Below are 24452 nucleotides of genomic sequence, written 5' to 3'. Positions count from 1 at the left end.
CCCATTTTGCCCATCACATGACAGAGCTGCCAGAGATTGCCTCAAGCTAGTTTATGGCTTTAACTAAAGGTCATCTTAGGGGGAGGGGAGGAAAAGAAAAATCCTGTGGAGCAGGGGGAGGAGACAAATCCATTTTTAAAATAATACATTAAAAAGTGGTTATTAAGCATTAGTTCTGAAGAGTACAAATAGAAAAAAGAAGCTGACGTTATATCAGAATGAGTCAGGGGAAAGAAAGGCAGCCACCACCACCAATAACACTAAATTCTCTTCCTCCCTCTGCACAGCACAATGCCTTGTGAAAGATAGGTGTGCAAAGTGATTGACTGGATTTTGGTCTAGGGCTTTCTCTACCTGACCTAGATATCTGGCTAGCAGTTTACCTCTGCAGAAAATGCCCTACTGCAGAAATCCTATCCCACTGGCTGCTAATAAGAGCAATTCTCACGTAGCACTACATCCATCCCCACAATGTAATTGGTCTGGCTCTCCCAGCTAGCGACCGCTCCTCCAGTAGGCCCACACTGCGATGAGAAATCCCAGACCTCCTGAGGGCTGAGGGGGCTCCAAAACCGTGCTATGTTATCAACAGCTACATGGTTAGCTAACTGCTGTGACTAAATAGAGATTGGGAAGCACTGCAGGCAAAGGATGAAAAGTGATGCCCTCCCATAGCACAATGCTGATATGCAGAATTGGCCAAAACAACGAAACTTCACAGACAGTGCAGCAGAAGGCATTGGCTCTCTTGTTTGGGCATTTTATTACCTGGAGCAAAATGTGCAGAGAAGGGAGATAATGAAGTACTTGACTAATTCAGTGTGATCCAGCTGGCTAAGCCAGAGGGGCTGGAGAGCAGGAAAAGCTACAGAACTCACTGCTAGCCATTTTCCCTTGATACCTGTGAAGCCAAAACAAAGAAGTGCAGAGATCAAAAAGCAGAACAATATCAATATCGGGGAAAATGGGGAGGGGGGGGCAGCAAAAAGGGAGGAGAAACCTCTAAGATTTCCCCCCTCCCTTCTGCTCTCTATCTAGCATGTACGGGAATGTTATTTTCATTTGCCTCATGCTAACTTCTAATCTATTTGAGAAATTCACAAAACTCCAAATGTTTGGCACACTGTGTGCCACAATACTAAATGCCGGCTTAATTTTTAAAGTTTTATTTACCATTTGTGCTTGGGGAGGAAAAAAAAGAGGCATTATAATGCAGTCACATGCATGGTCGTGCCTTCAAAACCTCCTACCCTCCCTTTTCCATTGCCTAAAAGGCTAGATAAACTATGATTCTTATCCAGGGGGACATTAGAAAATTTAAAGTGTTTAAATTCCTCTCTCCATTTCCCAGGCATTGGTGTGTTTTTTTGCCACTGCTCGTGCATTCCCCCTCCTTCCCAACAAGCCAGAAATTTAACTACACAAGTTGCATTGCTCTCTCTGTCTCTTCCCCTTCCCTGGCTGCTCCTCACCATCTTCCTATGGAGTGCAGTGCAATTCCAGCTTTGCTAACAAGCTGTTCCCCAAACTAGAGTGTAATGCTTGCAAAAAGCCAGCAGTAAGTAAAAGACATTTACTATACTTAACTAAATATACAAGGCCAAACTTTGGACCTGAAGTGATGAAGATGTAATGCTATGAGAAGAAACAGAGAAATACCCACCTCCACCAAGGCTGAATTTAGCACACGCTGCTCATCATGGCTGCCAGGGAATGAATCAGTACTGACCATTGCGCCTGCCAGCCGCTGTTCATACAATTCCTTTTTAATAGGAGGCAGGCAGGACTATGCATCATTCAGAGATGAGCATCACAAATACGCTTTGCAGGGAAGGCGACCACAGCGGACTGCCAACACTCTTCCAGTGCCAGTTACAGTGATGGTTTAATCATAAAAGCAGATTTATTAAAATGGGATCAGAGCCAGGGTGTTTGTGATTTGGAGGTTTGTGCTAATTTTTGATAATTATCATTGGGGGCAGTTGGTGTGACTTCACCCTGCAACTCTATATGACTCATATTTTTAACGGAGTACATGCATTTGTGTGATAATTTTGCTGCTAGGGTTAGCTTGGTGTTAGCTCAAGAGACGGAAATGCCAGCAACCAAATCTGAAGATGCGTTGAGAGTTTGCAGTTGCCATGGAAATCTGGGGCAATGGCTGGTGCTTGCTTCCCCTCTAAAATGGAAGTCCGCATTTACTCTTTCCAGTCTGGAAGCTAAAGAAAAGAACTAGGTGAGATGGTTAATCTCTGACAATGATGATTTGTAGATATGGGAAAGCTCCTTTTAGGTTTTCCAGAAACATTTTTTTCTAGGAAAATAATTTCAGTATTGGAAAAAATCTCCCCTGAACCTCACCCAGTTTTTACATATGGTGTTTGTGTGACCAAAAAAATGCCCGGACAATGCATCACAAATCCCTCACAGAGAACAGACAAACTTGAAGTGCTGGGTTGTGATCCAGCTCTGTTGTGATACAGTTGGGATTTCACTGTAGGCAATGCATGTATTTGGCTTCTTTTGAATGTAGGCAGTCTGTACTCTTTGTGAAATAATTTGGAGGTTACACGATGGTGTGTGATGCCTAGCCAAGAGTATCTGCGTGATGCAGATTAGCAACTACTTATAAATAACTCATGAGTTCAAAGAGTCATTACAACCTCTGACTAGGCCACCTCATGTATCAATACAGCTATCAATAATGGTGATGAAAATTATTCAGACAAAGCCTCTTAAGATACTACTGGATTTAGCAATGAAGGCAGAATAGGAACACACTTGTCCCTGGAGGAATGATAACCTGTACCCCTGCTACTGAGGAACTGGGTATGATGCTGACTGAAATACATGTATAATATATACAGAGATGTACTCTATCTAGGAATGTGGTTTGGAATCATTACTATATTTAAAATCATAGCTCTGATACAATACCTATTTAGTGAATTGTTTAAATAGAAACTCATTGAGCAGCATTGCGCAATCTGCCATCAAAATCATGTCCAGCTTGGTGGTCCCAGGTACAAGTAAGGACACGTGTAGCTGCTAAATTTATAGGAACGTTCAAGAGAAAAAGAAACCTATGTGCTGTAAAGCCCAGTCTTGTATGTCGACTAATTTGGGCAAATTAAGCCCCAAAATAAATCGTGTTTAAATCCTGTTTTCAGAGCAGTAGAAACATATAGATTTCTTTCTTTTATTATTTCTATGTTTTATTTTTTCCTTTTCTGTATTTTTCTTTTTCTTGTTTCTGTTTTTCTTTTGTCCCTTTTCTATTTTCTTTTATTTTCCCATTTCTGTTTTCCTGTTTCTGTTTTTTTCTTTCTGTAGTTGTTTATAAGGATTCTGCTCCTACTGCTGCCAATGCTCATTGAAGGTGATCATGGGGCAGGCAGACCACCAAGTTGAGGGAGCAGAAGCAGAAAATCATTGTTTCTGCCTGCGTGGGCCTGGTAGAGGCTGTTTTTCTGCACAGGTTGTGTTTAGGGGAGGAGGGGATCATTTTTTACAGTGCCTGCTAGCCCTTTGCCCATGGAAGCTCCTCTGGAAGGGTGGCTGGTGCTGTAGCACTGGTTGAGGTGGCCACTGTGGCTCCCAGTGAAGAGAGAGGGGTTGTTGGGCCCTGAAGAGGTAGGCATGGAGGGTGGGCAGGATGACTGCACTTTGGGAGCTTGCTTACTTTGCTGCTTCTGCCATAGCTATAGCCACTGCCTGCAGTCTTTTTTACTGATGGTCGTGCAGCTTAGGGGTAGTAGGCCACCCATGCTTTGTCAGAGGGCTCCAGCTTTAGCTGCAGCTCTGCAGCAGAAAGGAAGAGAAGGGGGGAGGGGGAAAGAACATTAGGGCTGATTCCTAGGAGCACCCGTGCCGATTCAGGACTTTCCTTCCTTGATTGTAACCTCTGTCTTCCAACCATGGCTGCCTGCTTGCATTAATTACCGCTCAGTCCCTAGATGCATTCATTTTAAGCTACCTTTAGGGTTCAGAGTGTGGAAACCAACTGACCAAGGCTGAAAGCAATTAACAAACAGGTTATTTTAAATTAACAGCTTCTTTTAACCAGCTGTCCAGAACTGCCTCCCCCCCAGCAGAATTAGCAAGGCAGTGTGCCTCAGTCGAAAGATGGATTGGGTTTTCTTTTGTTATTGTGCTGTGTTCCCTCTTCACTTTGTCACATGGACCCTCACTGATTTCCTTACATCTTAATCAGGAGCTGAATTTGCAGACAGGACCAGTCTTAGCCCATAGACTGAGACCAGCCAGCAGCCATGAGGTAACAGAGCCCAGGCTCTGCTTTCATTCCTACAGGAACTTGTTAACTTGGCCTGGGTACACTAATGACTTTTATCACTTTCTGGTCAACAGAGAACACAAACTGATCAAACTGTCCTTTAAAACCTGGGAAGAAGAAACAGAGCTAGAAGCCCCTTAATACTGCCTAGAATCTTCTTTTCTTTGGGTTTTAATCTTAAAACTATACTACCTATAAGGATGTTATAAGAAGGTAACACCTGTCATCTTGAAGTACTCATTCAAAACATGCTGGCCCTGGTTATCCACCTCAGCTCAACAATATACCTTCTCAAGTAGCTTCAGGCCTGAAAACCCTACTGTATTGCATTTTGGCAGTAGGGTAATTCAATGTCATTCTGACTCAGGCTTGAGAAAGGTGGCCAGCTTGTTTAGCTCAGATCTACCTTTTAATTTTTCTTCCATAAGTTACACTGAAGTCTCCTTTTGCCATTCTAAATTGGTTTTCTTTTTCTTTGATGCATTTGCTTTTCAGAGACTTCTATCCCATTGTGCTTTTCTTAGGTATTGCATTAGCCAGAAACAATTCCCAGAGTGCAGCTGGAGAGTTAAATTCAACAGCAGTTCTGGAAATAATTGCCCCACCAATGTCAACACCCTTTCAAGTCAAGCTGGGTAATGCTCAAAGTAAGTCCCAGTTGCTTTTGGTGCAAAAGCAAGCAGGTTTGCATAGCCTACCCTCAACAATAAATTATTTTGTCTCAGCTTCTTAAATTGTAGTAACTGCTTTGCACGGGTTTTCTTTTGCTTTTCTTTTTTTTTTTTTCTCTTTTTGTCAAGTTTTCATCTTCCCTAGTTAGTTCTGCTAGCCCTCCATGCTAGTCTGTGACTGTTTTGTATGAACTCCCTCCAAATTACTATTAGTTTTTGTTTACACAAAACAGAATTGAGCATGTCTTTTTCCATAGTAGGCTGCACCTGATCAATATAGACAAAACCCCATTATTTCCCTGTTACTTGCAGTCTCTGCGTATGCAGCCTAAAATTGTGGTGACCTTTTTTGCTGTCAGACTGCATTGTGGACTCATGTCTAATTTACTATCTGCTGCTGACCCTCAGTCTTTCTTATCCATTGCTGCTTTCTGGGTTTGTGCAGTCTGGAGGGCTTTTTTCTTTCCTTAAAAAAAAAAACCACCAAACAGCAACAAAACAGAGCTGTTTTATGTTACTTGCAAGTTAAATTTCACCTTGCAATTTTTCTGCTTATATATTCAGTCTTTCCAGATTTCAGCTGTCTCTCTGTCCTTACTCTTTTGGACATTGCAGTTTCTGCAGTTTAACTCAAAGAAATCACAACCTTTTAACTCTATGCCATGTGGTAGAAAAGAGAGGTTTCACTGCCCTACACGTGTTATTTTGTTGCAAACATTTTGTTTGCATCTATTTGCATGTATAGATCATTAGTATAGTTAGTAAGTGCTGATAAATGGAAGCTGAGTGACAGATTACTTCTGGAGAGGTGGCTTTGAGAGTCATTGTCTGTGCGATGATAACCAAATACCTTTGAATGGATGAGATCACCTGCAGCGCAGCAAAAGAGGAGGAGATGGGCACGGTGTTGGAGAACTGCTGTGGGGCAGAAATCCAGTAGTCTGGCAAGGAAGTACAAAGAGATGCTGAAAGACAAACTGGGAAACATATGGGAAGACAATGAAGTTTGAAGCAACTCTCAATGATGGAATGATTTTTTTTTAGATAAATGGAGAAGTCTTCTCACCTGTTCTGTGTTTTCAATTCAGCATTTGCTTACACAGTGCCTACCTCAAGGTGGAGACAAGGCAGTATGTGTTTCTAATGTGGGGCAAACGCCCATCTTGTTGATGTGTTTTTACTGATTTAGCTGGCTCTTGTGTCAACTAGACTTAATCTTGCTTTTCATAGCATTGTCTCACTCCTCTAGTGAAGACTAAGGGTTCCATGGGATAAAGGTGTTTCCTTTCCAGAAAGTCTGTGAGGAAAGGGAATTGATTTTTGCCATATCTTCACTCAGAAAAAAAGATATATTATTGTATAGGAATAAAGTAGGGCTTTGAATATATGGATTTATTTGAACTCTGTGCACGTACTCTACAGGGGAGTTTCAGGAGATGTTCAAGTCCTTCTGAATCAGTAATGGGATGGGAAAAGCTCCTCCAAAAAACTGTAATCTGAAATAGTTGAATTTCTCACAGCTCTACTAATATGAGATGTGTATTTAAACACGGGTATCAAGATGACAGAAACTCAGAAGTTTTAATTCAGCATTTTAACGAATCTCAAATGTTCTCTCTGATTCTCTGACAGTGCGCAGATTAAAAAAATGAACTAGAAATAACCTGACCTTGTACTGTTATTTTTGGGGAAGCTATGGTCACTGTGTTGCCAGCTCAGAGGTCTGGTCATAAGAGCGCAAATTACTCTAGCTTTATACTTGACATGTCAGTTTTGCTACCCATCTGCCTGCTATTATGGCAGTTATCAGTGGTACTAAACTGCAGGGTCTGTGGCCACTGCAGTAGCTTCAGCAGTAACACAATGTATATATAACAAACATATATGTGAAACAAGCTCTTGCTATCAATTAGTCAAGGTTTGCTTCACTGGCTTTTTTTTTTTTTTTTTTTTTTTTGTATTTTCACCATTATGCAAATATGACAAGCAGAGGTGTAAATGAACAAACAAAAAAAACCCCAACAAAATAAAACAACCCAAACCACATACAAAAAAGATGTTATTAAGATCACAATAAATGAGTTAGAAAAAGGAAGGTATTGCCAGAAATATGGACCTTTAATATTCCCCAGAAATTCCTAATGATGTGAAGAAATGATTGTGAACTTAAGTATGTAAAACTGATTTTTGACAGGTCAAGATATCTGCTCATCAGTGCTTTCTGAAATGACAAAGCTTCACAAATGCGAAGGGCCCCATACAGCAGCATGCAGTGAACATGCTGTATGTACCCCAAAAGGTCTTAAGATCATCAGCTAGAGAACAGATACAGTGAGCAACCATTCTAGTTCTTGTTTCTTGTCTCCATTACAGAAAATAAAGGACTAACAGATCCCTGGTGTAACTCTGTAAAGATTTTCTGCACCTGAAGAGTCTTGAAAGATGTCTGTCCTATCTTCTCGAGCTGTGACTCCTGAATAATTTAATGAAGATGTTTACCCTTGTGTGTCAGGGTGCCTGATGAGAGACACAATGTGCAATCAGGCAGAACCATGATAGTGCTGTGAAACTGCATGTCAACTGCTGGGTTATTGCCTGATCCAGCGCCTAGCTAGCATGTTTCCCCAACTGATTTTGGATCACGTTTGCACAGAGGCCAGATACTTCTGTGCAAACTTTGAAAGAAAAAGGAAGTTAAACTGGAATGTATTTTTTCTTTTCTGAAAATAAATTTCAAATGTTTTCTTCCTGTTTGGAAGATTTGTATGTGTGACTAGGGTTTGTGATGTCACAGCCTTATTAATGAGGACTCTGAGTCGGTAAACACAACTTATGTTTCTACAAGACAAGGTTTGTATAACATGGCATAATTTTGATCTCATTTATTCGTGATGTTAGGCTGCTTAGTTCTGTGGAGGTTGATGATTTACTCTAGAATAAATAGGAGCACAATGAATTCCAGCTGTCTATGCAATACATTGGGATACATCATAGGATGCAAAGTCACAAATGTCTGAATGAGAGATTTTTGGTTACTGAAACTGTACTTTGAACATGACTTATAATGGGTGTTGTCTTTCACAGCCTCTGTCTGGGAGGCTGCAAGATCTATTTCCATACAAAGTGTGTGACTTGTGCCAAGTTATTGCGGATAGATTTATGATACGGACAAGAGACTGAAAGGAAACAGTATGTCAGAAATGAATTAGAAGTCAAGAAGAAAAAAGAAATGTGAAACACTTGGGCAGCCTGTATCTTTTTAATATTTCAAATAGAAAATGATATTTCACTTTCTCAGGGCCTTGGTCTAGGGAAGGTATTTAAACCAATTCTTAAATTTAACATGGGCACATAGATATTTGAAGCATAACTTTTTCTCTAGTGGTTTCCTGGGACTGGGTTTAAGAGTTTAGAAAAATGGTGCTAGTAGTATGTTTTATTTATAATTTATGAGGAACGCTTGTTAGGGCATAATCCATATCGGTTTAATCTCTTGTATTATTTAAACACTTGCAAAGTGCACTGATTAGAAGCTTTATTTGGTTGTCTAGTTGCATGACATGTACCGACTGACAAGAACAGAGATAAGCAGAATATCTGCTCAGATTAAAACTTCCTTGCATGTCCTTGCATCTGTCTGTGTGAGATTTAGTCAGATTGAGTTTTGTTGTCCTGAAAATTTCTGACAAATTGAATTTCAAGCTGACGTATTTCAATATTTTTCTAAGATGAAGCACATCTTTCTAGTCATTGCATATAAAGAGCTAAAGGAACCAATTCTGTGCGGTTGAAGCCACTAAAATATTTTATATTTTTTTGTGAAAGCATAAAATAAAATGCAAACAAATACTGAAGATCTATATTGAAGAAGGCTACCAAGGGAAAATCAGCTTCTCTGCAGTAAATTTTACAGTGGTCCTCTTACTAATGGAAATCATATGCCTATACCAAAACCAGGGAAAGATATTTCATTTCACATTTTCTAGTTCATTTTATTTATGACCTCTGTTATAGATATTCAGACCCTTTTTCCTAATGTAATATGTGGCTTCAGTTGCATACCAATGACATTTACTTGCTGTATTTGTGACAAATTGCAATCAACAGAATTCAAGAATTCGTCCCCTGATTATTACAGTGAATGTACAGAAAGTGAACATTGGTAATATGAAGAGCATATATATTTGCACTATGTTTCCTCGGAATTGTGGATGTGAGCAGGTCTTTTTCTTTCCAAAATCCTTCTTGCACTATCCCAGATCGTTCTCACCTGGTAGGATTCATTGGCACTAGCCCAGAGTGCCATAACCACTGACCTACTGTCTGGGTTTGCACCAGGTTACTGGTTTGCTGTCGAAGACAGTGTATTATAGCTGAATTTGGACTCCATGGAAACATTAATCTGAGTGTTTCCCTGCTGCCCAGCTGCTGCATGTCATGAAACGTGTAGGAATGTAGTGATCTCTGAGACGTCAGCTCCTCTTTTGGATTTGGTGGAACTGGTGTCTGGGTTCAAATACAGGTAGGGGAAGGAGACAAGATTTATTAGACAGGCAAAGCGATACGCTGCCTTCCAAAGAAAACAGTCTGGTTATTTTTTTCCACAAAACTGTGGTGTGCTAAGAAACTCATGTTGATAAAAATGCAAAATAGTTAGTGCTCCTGTTTAGTTATTGTAAATGCTTTTCTTGACTTTAGTCAGAGCACAATGCACATGAATGACCACACCTCCCACACCATGCTGCTCTGAGTGGAAATAGTCTTGCAGGAGATATTCTGTTTTCCCAGTTTCCTTTTCTCTAAGCCTTTGTTAAATCTAGGAACTGTTGTAGACTTACAAAGGATCATAAGAAGTTAGGGTTTGCAGAGGCCAATTAGTTCTGCTCCATCTCTCTGCCAGTGCAGAGTTGTAGGATACAAAATAATCCCTAGTGCTTTGTCTAGCTAATTTTTAACATGGGCATGTAGTGTTTTCACAGTTGAACAAAAGTCTTTCTTTCCCCATGATGTTCAGCCTAAAATGTTCTCTTTCTTGCTTTCATCCTATGACCCCTTGTTATACTGCCATGTACCACACTCAGAGACTTGATTTGCTTTTTGGTGTTCACAGCATGTAGGTGAATGTGGAAGGTTGTTGTATTTTGGCTGTATAGCGTTTCTTTTTAGAAAAGGGAGGTCAGAAATGTACACCACTGAACCCTCACTATGTGCTGTGCAATCAGTTACACTGCTTGGAGGAACACTGGTGACACAGTCTGAAGGCTTAACAAGTCACTTTGTTGCAATCAGCTGCCTTTTTCCTGTTTTGTTCCATGTTCTCCTCACCCCTCTACTCACAGTAGGAGCCAGCCTTTTTTTATCCTCCTCTTATTTAAATTCTTCCTTTTAGCTACCCAACTCCATAATAAACTGTATCAAGGCAAAGATGTACACACAGTAAATCGCTTCTTTTGGCAGAGGAGGAAAGTTTGTGCTTTCTTTTATAATCCTCTTCATGTATTCCAAATTAATTTGTTTCCACAGCTTTTCTCCTTTGTATGTTTCTTCAAGAAATGAAGATATTGTCTGTTAGCATGAAAAACTGCTGTCCCATACACACTTGCTGAAGATAACTGCTCAGCCTCCCACAATCTGCTTGCTTTTACCAGCATCATTGCCTCTACTAGTTGTTGGGAACAATCAGGTCAAATTTGGCCAAAAATCAGCCTCCAAGTTCCTGCAAGACCTAGGAGTTGTGGATGGTATTTTTTTTTCAACATGATTTGGTAGAAACGGTGTATGTAATTTCAGATAGATATTTTAAACAAATACAAACAACAAAATGAAATTCCTCTTGTAACACTGGCCTACTGCACTTTCAGGTATCTGTTTAAAGATGGCAATGAACACAAGCAAAACTGGTTAGTCTGATTGTTTTAACAAAAGATACCTACAAAAAGGAAAACAATCACACTCATAAAACTATTGTCTTTTCCCTCACACTGACCAAAGTATGTTGTCCTAAGTGGCATTATCATTTGTCAATACTGCTTATTATGGAAAGATCCTCGTGTTTCAATTTTACCGCCTTTACGGTTGGCTAGAAAGTGAGATGGCTAAAATGTGCAATTGGCTTAGAAGATGAAGTTGAGTTGGGTATCTCTGGTGTAAACCCAAGCCTTAGTCCCATTTTTTTAACTCACGCCGCTTTTTTTTTTTTTTTTTTTTTGTTTATGATGAGGCTCTGGAGTGTGTCCAGAGAAGAGCAACAAAGCTGGTGAAGGGGCTGGAGAACAAGTCTTATGAGGAGCAGCTGAGAGAGCTGGGGTTGTTTAGCCTGGAGAAGAGGAGGCTGAGGGGAGACCATATCACTTCCTACAACTACCTGAAAGGAGGCTGTAGAGAGGTGGGTGCTGGACTCTTCTCCCAAGTGACAGGTGATAAGACAAGGGGGAATGGCCTCAAGCTGTGCCAGAGGAGGTTCAGATTGGACATTAGGAAAACATTTTTCACTGAAAGGCTCATGAGGCACTGGAACATGTTGCCCAGGGAGATGGTTGAGTCGCCATCCCAGGAGGTGTTTAAAAGATGGGTAGATGAGGTACTTAAGGACATGGTTTAGTGGCAGACAGGTACGGTTGGACTGGATGGTCTCAGAGGTCTTTTCCAACCTGGTGATTTTATGATTCTATGATTTTAATCAGGAGAATTACAATAGGCGGCCAATTAAAGGGGCAACTGAGACAGTGGACAAAGGAATAAAGAGAAATATGTCCTCCTGCCTATACATCTTGTTTAGCTCCAGATCACGGGGTAATCCTTGTAAAACATATGCAGAAGGCCCTTTTCACAAAACATTTCAGCTGATCCAGAGCAATATTTCACCCAAAGTACTGAGTGTCTTTGTCATTTCAGAACTCTCTTTTTAATGCTGAAGATGCTGAGTTTCTGCAAGCTGTAGAAACCTGCTCCCTGTTTCAATGCAGCATACTTCATTTGCATTATCTTCTGCTCTAAACCCTGAGTTTAGCTTGTATTGTTCAAAACAAAACCTGTTTGTGAACACCATCCACATAGTAGTGAGCCTACTTTATGCTACTGGTGTTCCTGGATGTTTTTGGGATCACCTGAGCTCCAGGTATCAAACAGCTGCTGCAGCTGTTCTTATGTCGCCACTGTTTTGCCAGCACTTCCCATTGACAAGTTCTTCAGAAAGAAAATCATCACGATTCCCATTTTATTGCTACAAATTAGTTTCTAATAGCACTTGGGTGATCAGCATGGCTTTGGAAGACACCCTAAAATTCTACTTCACAAGTGGAATTCAAAGATAAAATACAACACTGCCAGTTCTGGTCTTTGCTTTTGGTAATCGATGTAGTTGTTGCATCTGTTCTTGTTTCCTGAGCTCCAAAGTTTTCGTGTCTGGCTACTGAACAAGTAAATTGCGACACTGAGTTACAGCCTCTTGCAAAGTGCTGGGAGTTCTAATATGGACTTATATGTTCCTTATAAGGATAGAACCAGAAAGCATAAAATGTCTCAGTAGATAAAAGATCATCTATCTCAGAGTGACTCGCCATCTACCTAAAATCCTCAGACTTGACCCAGGAAAATAGATCTTGTTTCATTGTTTAATTTTTAAGGTAGCAAGGTTGCTGCTTTTCACAAGTATGATGTAAATTGCTTTTCTGTTAAGTATTATTTGAAGTATAAGTGAATGTCGTTTTTAGAAGTGACTATTATTTTTCCAGATGTTCGTATGCCAGGCAATGATGGGTATTCCATGTACCAGGGAACAGGCTTGCAAACATTTGGTTTGCTGTACAGAAAAGGGCCAGAAGTGCCACTCTAGGCTCCTGGTGCAGTTTTCGCAACAGAACTCAAAGGACAAGTGACGAGATCTTTCGCCGTGAAGTGGGCATCTAACAAAAAGGAGTTTTCTTTGAGTTCGGAAGTTTCAAGTTTGGGAGGAATTTGACTTCTGACTTGGTGCTTGCATTGCACGTGCCTTAGGATGCTGGCAGTTACAAATTTCACCAGGTCCTCAAAGCATTTCCCCCTGCTAATTAGTATAATTTCTGCCTTGTCCAGGTTGAGCAGCAGCCAGCTGGCCTTATTCCAGAAACCAGTTTCTGCCAGACATTGTTTGAGGTTGGCAGCAGCTGTGTCTGGGTCAGGAAGGAAGGAAATACAGGGCTGGGTGTCATGAGTGCGTTAATGGTAGCGCAGCACCTACTGCTTCATAGATGCCCTGCAGCAGCTGATGAACCAGAGAGGTGGATGGAAGTGAACCCAACAGGAAAATCTGAGGGTGCGCAGTCGCCCAGCTAAAGATTTGAAAGAGTGTATCATCTCACGTGGATAAGGGGGGAATGTCTGGAATTTCTCCCTATGGATTTTTGTGTTCATTAATGTATGAATCTGGTAGTGAGCCGTTTGTTCTGGGCTGCATTTTCACTCAGCCACTGTAAATCCCTGTGGCCAACTATTACCCTCAAGCCTGGGTTGTGAACAATTTTGGCATCGCTCAGGCAGCAGATTGTAAAGGATGGTGACCTGCTTTCTGAAAAAAAACCAGATTCAGCAGCCTTTTTCAAGCATATATCAGACATGATTTCAGACCATGAAGGATAGTTAGTAAGTGAAGAGATTTAGGTATGCCAATACATGGTTTCATGCTACAGTTTCAGCCTGTTATGTGAATGTATCCACTTTAACCTGTGACCCTGAGAGTTTGTGTTTCTTTTGTAGTACTTTGCCATACTTGCACTCGCACCACTCGTGTGGCATTTTAGCTGATACCTCTATCAAGCTGTGCCTGGGAAGGGCTGAAGAGTTAAGTTTCAGAGAATAGAAATGTCCCTGAGATGCCGTGTGACATTCAGTAAGAAGAAATTGAGCAATGTAGTATATCTCAAAAGAATATTTTGAACATAAGGCTAGGACTTACGAGTGGAATGTATTATAGTGTAAAATCTTATTGTGTAAAATCTGTGGATTCAGCATGAGATGCTACTTTAATGCGATGTCTTTAGGACATGAACTCATTATGATCATGATGTGATTGGTAAGAAGAAATTCAAAGAGTTTTATGCCGAAGAGTGGTCTGCTAAGATGAAATAGCATTACGAGTTTAAGTAATGCTTTAAGTTTACCATCCATAACATGCAATTTACATGTATTTAGAGTTCTCGCATACCAGCAGAACAATGTGATGGGTGGTATCTGCTTGCTTTACCCATAGCAGAAGCCCACTGACATTGGACAGTTAGCTGTGCTTCTTATCTGAGTAAAATATTGCCTAAGAAACAAGCAGAATTTAAACAGGAAATGATATGGAATAAAATACCAAAGAGGAAGTTTTCACATAACCAAACCTTAAAGAAACACTTAAAAATAAGATATGTGGAGAAGTTAAATGCTGTTGTTAGCTAGGAAGACTCAAGCTGCCAAAACACCATTAGTGATGGCTTGTGGACAGCAGGTTCTTGAAATAATTCTTTGGAAAGATAATATCTTTAAACATGTATGTGCATGTTTTTATTCTGTGTGCTGAAGGGATGTGCTATGATTTCACAGGTTTAGGCTAACTGTAGATATATTCTAACTTTGAATTGCTCTGTGATAGTCTTGAAGGTTTCTATGCCTTCCCAGTTTTCTGTGGAACACCTTACTTTTGAGAACAACAACCAAACAGCAAATCATTTCATTTGAGCTATTTTATTTTGAAGTGGTGAGGGTATAATCTAAACTTCTAGATGTTGTTTCTAATTAACTGGATTTGGTAATATGCAAATTACCAATTCAGGTTTTCAAAATAATTTGCAAAAAAAGTGTTTGTGATTTACCACGCTGTCAAACAAAGGAAAATTTTTCAATAAAGGTTTTTTTTAAAACAAATACTGGAAATCAATTCTGTACCTGAGACTGTATAGGAAAGTCCTGTATTATATTAAAGAAAAATTAGAGTTGTATGTTTGCAATCTTATGCTGTTTCACTCAGACTTTAAGAAGAAAATAAAATTCCTTCGACATATCAGGCTGTGAGCATTTCAGATTAAATAGTAAAACTTAGATAAACTTCTTATGCTTGGAATAAGTCTTTACATTTGGTCTAGTAGATAGAAAGATGCTGCATTAAATATTTGGCTAGAGAAAGTGTAGGGGTGTACTTGTATTTGTTTGTGCTTTAAATATCAATGTGAGGATGATAGCTATGTGGGATTTTGGATGCCATTGTACACTGTATGGTGCATCAAAACACCTATGGAAGCATTTAAGGAATCAGTCCAACTGGAGTCCTGTTAGCTATGGGCTTACCAAAAAGTATACTATTCTTTCCCTCTTCCTTCGCACCCCTACCCCCCATGTGCTTTAGAAAATTAATCAATTTCCTGTCTCATACTGTATGTCTCAGCAGGTCTGTATCACTGGCCAAATCCAGGAATGTTGCGTTCATTCACCTTCCATTGAAAGTAGCTGGGAACCAAGTCCTCAGCATCACTCCAGATCAAGTCCTCTTGGGATTTATTACATTTTAATAGAAAATAGCTCATTATTATTTAAAGCTGTAGGCTGACTGAATAACACACTCGGGCAAATACAAGCGTCAGTACTGGCTAAAATAGAGCGTCTGCAATGAGGTTATGATTTTCTCCTGCATTCCTATTGTTGGAATTTAAAGCAGTTTAATTTGTCCTTTGCTCTGTGAGTTAATTACCAGTGTTTTACTGCAAATGCTCAGTCTTTGACAGTTAAGTTGTGTGGCTGCATGGGCTCTGATCAGACAAATTGCACAGCGTTTCTCCTGACAGCAGAAAGCAACTGCTATTAACCAGCAAGATGGCAAATAGGATCATCAGGGTTTGGGGGGTCTCAGAGAACGGGAATGGAGAGGATTTGAGTAGTTATAGAAGTCACTTATTGGGGGCATTTTGAACCTAATTTGGCACCTAGTTGGCCGATTTTATCCTCTAGAATTATTTTTTTGTTTCTTTCTCTTATCCATCAAATTATCAGTAATTTGCTCTGGTAGATTTCAGTGTAACTTAGACAGAGATCTATCAGCCATCTATAAAAAGCCACCATGTTCTATGCTAGCTTAGGTAAGACAGCACTTTTCCTGTTGTGAGAGTGATTGACTTAAGAGATGTGAGAAGCCTTGTGTTTTCCTACTAGTATGCATCACCATTCACACAGAGGAGAAAGTCAGGGTGATCAAACTGAAGAAACAGTATAAGTAAGCTCAACATTCATCAAAAGTTAGGGAAGAGCTGTTCTCCCAGCAGTGCAGGCATGTCCTCCCTGCTCTGCTATCCCTCTGAACTGAGGAGACCTGGGAGCCCAGGGCAGAGCATTAGGACCATGACCTCATGCCGCCTGCCCCTCAAGGAGTCAGAGGAGCCTTCACTTCCAAGTTTCTGCTGGGGAGGTGGGTCTCATACTCCTGTAGATAATATGGTCTTTGCTTCACCCTAATGTTGAAGATGGTGTCCAGATATGGGTGCTCAGGCTCATTAGGAGGAAACAAGTGGATGTATCACAACAAGCTGCTCTGCCAGCACTAGTTACCAGAAGTGTTAGTACTTAGCATGTAACAACAGTACTGTTTGCTGGCATCCAATGTATTATTTGATTGTATAATATGTTGACAGTACTGACGAAGTCTAGTATGAGATACAAAATTGTTGCATTATGCAATGGGAAGGAGTGTTGCAGGCTGGGGTTGTTAACTCTTCAGGGAAAGATCTCTGGTCTCTGCTGGAGACTCCTGGCTCCACCATAATTTAGATCTTCATAAACACTGTGGCTTGCTATGATTTAGGGAAGTGAATAATTTAGCTTTATAAATAAGAATTTCTTCCTGAGTGATCTTCACCCGTTTGTGTCTAAGGCAGTATTACAGGCCTTTGTTGCACAAGTACATCATACTAAAAACGCTTTCTGTAATATGTTTTTTCTACATTCACTCAATGCCTAAACTTGACTTGTCTCTTAACGCCAGTATTTTTAAGAACTAGACTTTATATTTCTTGCTTGATCTCATGCAGAATAAAGAATCCTTTAATTGTGGTGATGTGGTATGTAAACAAGACGCTATTGCCTGTGTCAGGGTACAGAATGTAAGATTTTCTTGTTCATACAAAAAATATTGTTCAAGCAGATGCTGCAGATAACAAACATGAGTCTGGAAGGCTACTTGCTTGTGAATCACAAAAGATGAAATTGCTTTTTTGATGAGAAGAAATATTTTAACAGACCTGTAGCTACTCAGTTCTTGCCTATAACTAAGCAGCATAATGTGCCTATTTGCAGGTGTACTGTGTATACGGAGATGAGAAACAATTCATTTTCTGTGTTAGTCCCAACATAAATCCATAGAGATAAAGGAAATGAGAGCAAACACGTCATGTTTTTTCCAAGTCCTGCCTAGTATCCCAAGCTTTGATCCCTCCCTTTTACTTTCTTGTGGAGGGGAGTGCCTTTCTTTTCTTTCAAGTTGTTCACTTTCTAACAACTTGTCTGTTGTAAATCAATATTATTGATAGCTCTCTCCTGAGCCTTGTTGCATTAAAAAGTAAGCCTCTACAGAAAGCTTTGGGTTTAAGTCCTTTGCACAGATTCACATACCTGGCTACACAGGTGCTCTGACTGTGCTTTCAACTGCTCGGATGGATGTGAGACAGACTCACTGTGTCATTGTGAGCCATAATCTGTTTAATATACTGCTTATTGTTAACCATTATGCAAAAACATCCTGTTAGATAATGGAAAGGAAAAAAAAAGATGCCTAAAAGGACATTGCTCTCACTGTGAACTCCTGGTGTTTTTTTGTATAGCTGGTTGTGTAGCCATGGCTGTGCAGCTCGTGCTACCCAGGCTAGGTACTACAGTGGTTGGCCCTCAAATGTTACCATATTTTCACACCCAGAACCTGCAGCCTGAATTATCTGTGTTTGTTAAGAGTATGGTTACCTGAGAGTAGGTCCTTTCATAACTTGCTAAAAATAAGAGGCAGGGAATTGCCAAGACAGAGAAAGCAGCATATAGAAAATCAAGGGCCAGTTTAGGGAAAGGAAGCAATCAGATGATAGTGGATTCCTTTTTGCATTTTTAATTCCCCCCAGTGACATGCAGAAGTGTATGAAAATACTGCAAGGATGAACCAGAGAGGGGAAAAATGAACTGCTGGGCTGGTGGTGGGAGTCAATGGGAATTCCTTAGCTTGAGCGTCAGGCCATCAGATGCCCATTATGTGCAATATTTGTGTGTCATGTCATGTAGAGTACTTGTATGGAATGAACTGCAGTGGTGTCTTGCTGGTGTGTAACATGGGTTGGAGAGTGCCCTGCTGAAAGAGATCTGGATGTTGGGGAGTGTACTCTTTACCACATATGAATTGCTTAGCTTGTTGTTGAGGGAAAGAAGCAGGAGCGTGGGGAAAAGAGAAAAGCCTGTTGCCTTTGCTTCTTTTAAGTAGTGTTGCTTGTTTAATGGATGGGTAACAGGAAAGAGTGTAAGGGGATGCCATTGTTAATGTGAACTCCTGCAGTTTTTATTGTACTTGCACCCGTTATAGTTAGGGTTGAGCAGCTGTTTCCATTATGAACTCCTATTTCAGGGGTTTATAACTCGGTTGTAAAAATTTGCTCCAGGCTAAACTGTAACTTACTGGTTCTTAGCCTGGGAGAATTTTCTTAAACAAAACTTCAAAACAAGAACTCTGTCTAGTCATTGTTCTGCAAGCTTGCACAGAAGCCAAATTCTACTGACAGGCCTTGAGGTCTGTTTGTAAAACTGTGAGTTGATCACATTTCCCTCTGTAACAGTTTAAAAAAACTGGCTTCAATTACTTCGCAAAATATGGCTGAAGCGACCAAGAGAGGAATGCTGTGGTGGCTTAGCTGATGTCCATTTATTTTGGTAGCTGTTTGGTTATGAAGTTTTCCTTTGAAGAGACAGCAATGTGTTATTGCCATAAGAAGAGAAAATGCTGCATTTGCTTTTACTCATAGGATCTATGAAGATTTAGTGCCTGCATGTATTGAACTGTGCCTATGTAATATTAGCACTGAATTCACACTTCATAGCATACTGTTTCTGCAAAGGTGTCTTATGATATGTGCTTGGCTATAGGTATATTTAAATCCCTTGGGCATACAATTTCTTTCAGAAAGATTTTAGAATGCCATCGCCAGTCTGTCCAAATCTGGTTCAGTGGCCTTTAACTGCTTCTGAGTAGCGTGTTGCCAAACTTTTTTTATGAGGTGCAGTTACACTTTATAACAACACCTTTTATATGTAAAGAGGATTGTCTCTTGGCCCTTCCAGTCTTTCTGTGGCAGTAGATACACATTGGAAACTGGCAGATTTCACCAAAACACTCTGCAGTGTTTGCAGTAAGATTATGAAAAACTAATTCTTAATGTATTCAATCTTTTGTTTAGTTTGTTAAACTGCAGTTGCAAGACATCAAGAAAACATGAAATTCCTGCTTGCAGCGTTGTGTGCGCCGTCATCATCTGCTGTCAGATTTGCAAAGCTCTTTAGATACATGAAACTGAAAACAGCTTCCTGCAGTTTCCAGGGGAAGAACAAACTCTTTAGGCAGACTTTTCAATATAACTGGACACATTTGCGTATTTCTTTCATTGGCACGATACTTGGGTGACCTGAAGAAAGTTTGTGGGGGCTCAGCATGGAAAGTAAGACCAATGCAGCATGGGAATATAGGACTGGACCAGAGTTAGGTTTGGTACTTGATATCAGCAGTATACTTGATATCAGCATTATACTAAGGCTTGCTCTTATAACACTTGGATCTAAAAAAACCTAAATTTTATGTATGATGGGTTGGTCTTCAGGTTTTAGATGTTATTCTGAATCAAAACTGCCAAAGTAGGTAAAAATGCTTACATTTGTCCTAATCTTATGAAAACAGATAGGGAAAAATATAAGAATCCAGGTTTCAATCAGAGAATGTTTCATAAAAATATCTCTGTACTATTAAGAGCTGCCTTATTCTATACTTCTGAGGTGCTTTTGCCACAAAGAATGAAATTACCCTGTGCTTTGTGAAGTGTATATAGTTGTCTGCACCTGTCTTGTCATCTTAGTTATTCAGTGAGGAGGCAGTCTGTGGGAATGAGGATTTGTAGATATTAGTATTTGACAGTGCTTGGTGTCTCCCTGTCCTTCTCCTGATGTGGTCGTGAATGCAACTGCTGGGCTTTTTCTGTCATTGGCTAAGCTTCTCTAACTGCATCGTGTTTCAGACTGTAGTACGGGAGGATGTCAATTCGTGTGTCTTTGTTATTTAGAAGCATGCAGAAGGAAAATAGCTAAGATGTAAAATATATTATGATGATAACCTGCTTAGTCACCAGCATAGAAATGTCATTTGAACTAAATATGCCAAAGTAAATAATTTCTTTATCCCAAACACCAAGGGTGCGGTGAATGAGTCTGCTTACACGAAAAATGAAATTATTTACTCATTCTTCTACTCAGAATCAACTTAGGGCACAATCTCAAAATCTAGAGCCTTTTGCTGAAGGTAGGGTGGTGTCTTCATCTCTGGCATAGAGGAGAGTGTAGTGTCAATCTGACTGCTCTCCCGCAGCAACTGTAGCTCCACAGTATAAAGACAATCTCACACAGGCAGAACCTTGTAGTCTTTCTTGGTCTAAATCAACAGTTCATTCTGTTGGAAATGAATGAGTGGGCAATGCAGGAGTCTGGCACAGAGAAATCCTGTTGAGGTGCTACTGCATTTATCAGCAATGTCATTTTCTCCATTTAAACCTGTAGTTCGGGTATAACAAATCACAACATTGCTATGAGTGTCAAAACCCACTTTTTTTCTCTCTTAAAAAAACAGGCAAAAATAACTTTTTTTCAAGGATAAGCAGAAAGTATGCTGTCTTTGAATTAGTGTGTAGCGATGTGTATAGTAAGCATTGACTGCACATCAGAACATTCTAAAAAACATTTTCCTTCTGATCTGAACTTCCATTTAATAACTATGCTTAAATGTAGACTAAAAATTAGGGGTCACCAGTGGACAAGTTGTACCCCGACCCATCCCTGTTCTTACATGAGTAAAATCAGGTAATGGTGACTGCAGTCAAATGGTGGACATCAGTCTGCCTTGTGATGAGAAGGTGTTTCAAGCTGTGCATGAGAGGATGTCCTATTCTGTGGCCTATAGTCTGCATATGTCTCATGGGGTGTCCCTCAGTTTCCCTCATCCCCATCCACCGTCTCTGTTCTGCATTTGGAGTTTGTCTGTTGCTCGAAGCCGTTGCTTGAGTTGTCTCCATTGTCTCACCCTTTCTCATGTCCCTGCCACTAGATTCTCCCACCAAGAATCCTATTCCCACTGCCCTGTTTTAATGTCCTTTGGATACCTTTTCCTCTCTTGTGTTAGATTTTTCTACCTCCGCTGCACTGTACCACAGCTTCCTCTGTCCCTCACATGGTTCCTCTCTTTCAATATGTTTCAATAAGGAACTACAGAGGTTTTTTTCTTCTCCTCCATTAGAAAGGCATTGTTCTTTGTAAAGTCAAAAATCTGATGGATTTCTTGCATTAGCTAAGTCTGTGTTACCTATGCTGGCTAATTTCGGGATCAAATACTTCGTATAAAAGAGATCAAGACAACATGCAGACAGAATTATAGGGTTTTAACTCTAAATGTAGTATTTCATGTTTAGATGATCATTTTTATTGCTCAGGTAGGGTGCTGTAGAAGTGAACTCAACCCAGTTAATGACCATAAATAATAATGATGGCATTATTCTTTTGTCTTGTCCTTTGCACGCACTAATCTGCTCTGACAGGCAGCTTTGCTCTTTTATTAACTCTCTGTCAGCTGTAATCGGTGATGGTGAAGTCAGGCAGTAAAATTTACATGTGCCAAGTCTCACCAATTTTTTTTCTTGAACAATTTCAGTCTTCAGTTTTATGCATCTTTGAGATGGCAGTTGAGAGAAAGCATAGGGGAAAGAGAGGGCAAATGTGTTTTTTCATGTATTGACTTATCACACTGAACAGCATTCATAACAACACAGGACAGCACCGTCTTTGGTTACTCTTCCCCTCCTTCCTGTCTCCTGCCTATTTCCAAGAATAAATATGTTACATTGATTACATCTTTTGATTGTTTTAATTTTCTTAAAAGTCAGAATCCAGTGTTTGTTTGGGGAGGAAGAGCTTGATGGATCATTTTCTAGCTCTTGTGACAATGCTTCAGCCCATTTTACGGAATGATTTATGCCACTTACTAATAGATTGTCCGGAAGTTGATGATTAAAGTGGAAGTTTCTTTGGAGACGGGTGATATAACTGAGGTCGAGACCTCCTAGTGACCTCGAATGTAACTATTACCCTTCTAGGTTAGTTGCAATTGCAGATCAAAGTGTCAGTACAGGAAACATATTTGGTCCTGAGGTTTTTGGTTGGGGGCTGCTGTTTGACAACAAGGTAGCCATGGTTGGAAGGGAAATAAGCATTTGCCTGCAGTTTATCCATTGCTCACAGATTAAAGACGGGATAGAAACTGCATTTCAGGGTGTGGTATTTCAATTATTTTTCATAAGGAATTCGGCATCTCACCTGAGTAAAACGTCACTGCATAAACAAGTAGGGAAATGATTGAGGCTGGTAGCTGAAACCAGCTCTTTAAATGTGGCAGCAAACTTCTTTTTCTTGCTCACTTACAAAGCTGAGAAACTTTGCTTTATCTTGTGGAGTCCTATTGCTCAAGTTTGTATGGGTATATGTTGCTGGGAGAGATAGGGCAAGAGCCTCAGTACTCGTTACAGATCACAGAGCATTTTATAGTTTGTCTTAAAGGGGTGTGCATGTTGGTCATATGTCAGTATATCAGTGCTTTGCTCAGATGCAAAGAACAAAACCCAGAAAAGTTTTTTTCTAACTGGCTATTCATGCTGAGTCACTGGAATCCTCTAGGTGTTTTTCACCTAGACTTTTGTAAGCCTTAAGGTAAGAATGATAAGCACTCTTGGTTAAGGAGTGTGCCTCATTTGCAGCTTGTGCTCATGTTTTTTTCATGAAGTGCCCTTCAATCTGAGTGCCTCTCATCTAAGCCACTGACAAAATGAGGAACACCACCTAAGTTCGTAGAACAACTGCTTTGTATCTTTTGTGAATAGGCAGAGAAGCCTAGCTCCTGTTTCCTACTATGGAAACACAGCCATACTTCCGAGTGTCAGGCAAGTTCCAAATCATCTTTCATAGCTTTGCTTTTTATAGGGCCTCCCTTTTTCCTGGTGGTGCTGCTGTTGCCCCATCCTCCAGTGTGATTGCACAGGGGCAAGGGGCTGCAAGTCAGGAAGAGCTGCTATTGGCAGTGCAGAACTGGACTACACACCAGCTTGCCCCTTTTATTTGCTCTAGCTCTGCAGGGATGAAGGAAAAGTTCTAATGCCTGAGCCACAAAGCAGAGATGCACAGTAGTCTCTCTTTACCTGTCTGTCTGTCTATCTACCTACCTATCTATTTTATTTTATTTACTGAGATGCTGCTGAAATGTGTTGCTGTGTGTTTTGGTGATGCAGAGTTGAACTCTTTGTGTACTGCTCTTGATTGGCACGGGTCTCTGACTGAGAGACTGATAAGTGTGGACACAAGCTCTTCTGCACATATGGAACCCCACGTGCTTCTGAATCCAAGCAGACCCTAGGTCTTTTGGAGCCTTTTCTAGGTCAGGGCTTGAATTTATGAAGGGCTCTAGCACTATCCTGGCTGAAGACTGTGCTGTAAAAATTCTGTCCTAATAATGAGAACATGGGGGGCATTTCAGAAACATGCTGAAAGGTTTGCTTTACAGTGACTTTTTCTCCTGGTGTGTTTTACTCAGCTGTTTAAGCTGTAAGACAATTTTTAATATGCATGAGTTAAGGCTTGCTCTGCAAGAATGGGTGCATGCAGTAACGCTACGGTTTTCAGCAGGCTCTTGAAGGGCCATTGCTGAGCTCTACTGCAAATACACTGTGTCAGCAGGTACTGTGAAAATAGAAGTGAAAACTCATGATAATGTCCCAGGCAGCCCTGCCAGGGTGTCCTGATTGTGTGTTGCTTTTCTTGGTTTTGATTGAAGTTGCTATAAGGGAGTTGCTACTGGTTACTGAAAAATGACTTTTTGAACAACAAATACAATAAAATAGGTCATCAAGAGGGTTTAAAAAGTCTGCAAGACTAAAAAGTCCTTCTACTTTTCTGTGTGTCACTTAGAAGATTTTCTTCAGTTTCCAGTCACCTAAGCATCCTGAGCTTTTACCGAACATTTCTGGAAAACCTTCCTCTGTTTTCCCTATGAGTTAATGAAATGCCTCATCAAGATCCAAGGCAAGGTTTTCTCAATTCCCTTTTATTTAACAAGTTAATGATAAATAAAATAAAATACATAAATGACTGGCCATCCAGTTAGAAGAAAAATATGTTCAGCTTCATTTCAAGTGAACGTGACAATTTGTGTTCAT

This window comes from Cuculus canorus, chromosome 2 (assembly GCF_017976375.1).
Source record: "Cuculus canorus isolate bCucCan1 chromosome 2, bCucCan1.pri, whole genome shotgun sequence".
In the NCBI taxonomy this organism is placed as follows: domain Eukaryota; kingdom Metazoa; phylum Chordata; class Aves; order Cuculiformes; family Cuculidae; genus Cuculus; species Cuculus canorus.
This window is presented reverse-complemented; position numbering follows the sequence as displayed.